The sequence below is a fragment of the Triticum dicoccoides genome, chromosome 7B (assembly GCF_002162155.2).
Source record: "Triticum dicoccoides isolate Atlit2015 ecotype Zavitan chromosome 7B, WEW_v2.0, whole genome shotgun sequence".
NCBI classification, from domain to species: domain Eukaryota; kingdom Viridiplantae; phylum Streptophyta; class Magnoliopsida; order Poales; family Poaceae; genus Triticum; species Triticum dicoccoides.
In genome coordinates this window covers 661,245,958-661,248,207 of record NC_041393.1, presented here as the reverse complement: position 1 = coordinate 661,248,207, position 2,250 = coordinate 661,245,958, and positions in this window count along the sequence as shown.

Here is a 2,250-nt window from a genome sequence, read left to right as displayed (position 1 = left end):
TCAAGCGAAAGCCGACGTGGGTGTAGACCATGACCTACCTAAACACTTAAGCCTCTAGTCCAGGTTTATCGCCTATTCAGGTTCCATCCGCAGGGAGTCCGGCCGAGGTTTCCCATACGGCCCCGAACGATGTGAACAGGGTTCCCGAGATACCTAACGGGTATTCGGTACACCGTGCCACGTACCTACCGCATCACAGCCCACCCCTACGGTCAGCGCTGTCCACGGCCTCCAGTAGGCTACAAACACCAGAAACTACTTGCAACTCCTGGACAGAGAGCTAGGGTGAATAAGAAGTCGAGCGGGGTCATATTTCAGGGCCCAATGCATGGTAGTAGCTGTATCTTAAATCACGCATACAGATCTCAGTGCTTAAGGTCGGCTTCAATGAAACAACCCACCATGTACTCCTACATGGCCTCTCATCGATACCTTTACCAAATCGTGTTCACCACACCACTCTCATTACTGAGATAAACATTTCACTCTAGCCCATCACCCAGATGAACCAGACCTGACACGACTCTAAGCATAGCAGGCATAGCAAGGTAGGAACAACACATACATATGGCTCAAACAACTCCTACACATGCTAGTGGGTTTCATCTAGTTACTGTGGCAATGACAGGTCATGCAGAGGAAATGGGTCCAACTACCGTAGCACACAGCAGTTTGAAACGCGTTGTCTTAATGCAGTAAAAGAGAGCAGGAGCGAGAACATGGGATTGTATCGATATGATCAAATGGTTGGTTGCTTGCCTGATGGTTCGATGCACGGATACGGTTCTTCGTTAGGGTAATCACGGTACTCCTCGGGGACAGAACCTGCCGCAAAGGGCATCGATACACAAGCATCACCAAACAATGTGCAACAATATGATGCATGCATGAAACATGGCAATATGAGTGTATTTGGCTAATGCAACTAAAGCCAGAGGGGTTTGAACAAATTTGAATCAAAGATTCAAATTCTAAATTCAAATATGGCCTTTTAAAGTGCCTTTTCTTGTTCTGCTTAAAACATCAATTTAACTTGTTTGATCATGCATGAAAATAGTACAGATGGATAGATTGGATTTTTCTGATCATTTTTCATATATAACTTGTCCAATTTGGAGTTACAGAATAAAAGTTATGAATTTTTGAAGTTTAAATAATATTCTGGAATTTCCTGATTTAAATTAAATCCAGAAAATCAATTACTGCGTCAGCCTGACGTCAGTGTGACGTCAGCAGGTCAACGGAACTGGTCCAGGTCAAACCTGACAGTGGGTCCCGCATGTCAGGGTGATTATTTTAATTAAAACTTAATTAAAACTAATCCTGTTTAATTAACAGGGCTGGGCCCCACCTGTCATTGACTCAGGGGAGTCAACCAGGGCCCACCCGTGGTCAAACCCGAGTCGGCTGCACCGGCGTTTAGCCGCCGGCGAGCCCGATGCGGCGGCGGAAGTGGTTTTGGTCATTTCGGCCACCAAACGGACTGCGGAGACCACCGGAGTGGAGCTGAGGCCAACCCGCAGCTCTTGGCGGAGCCCGTTGGGGTCGGGGTGGCCGGAGTCGACGGCGGCGAGCTCGGCTGCGGCCGCCGGGGTTCGGTCGTGCACGGGATCGGTGCTGGAGCTCGAAGTCGAGCAAAGCGAGGCGCTAGGGATGCTCTACGGGGTCTTGCGAACTGGTTGGACTCGCCGGGGTGACCAAATGGTCACCGGAGCTGCGTCGACGGCGAGCTCGGCGACGGCGGAGGTTCGGCCGTGGTGGGGAGGTGGCTACGGTGAGGGAAAGAGGGGAAGGAGAGGGGGAAATGGTGGCGTAGCTCACCGCGGTTGTAGTGGGCGTCGAAGCGGGCTCGGGGACGCACTGGAGACGGCGAATTCGACGGCGACGGTGGTCGGAGCCCGAAGAGGGGAACGGCGACGTGGCGGCGATGCAGGGCTTCCGGGGAGCTGTGGAGCGGTGGGGAGGAAGAGGGAGTCGTGGCGGAGCTCCTGAGCTAGTCGGGGGAGCGAGGGGTGGTCGGAGACGGTGGCTATGGCGAACGGCGGCGAGTGTGGTGTTCGGCCGGGCGGGAGAGAGAGCGAGGGAGAGGAGAGGAGAGCCGGGGGAGAGTGAGAGAGAGCAGGGGGGAGGGCGTGGCGTCGTCCAGGGAGTCGAGCGAGGAGGGGAGGCCAGGCAAGCAGGCGAGCAGGTGGCGTGGCGCGGTGGCCGTGCGCGCGCGCCGGCCACACTCCCCTCCCTCTGTCGGGGCGA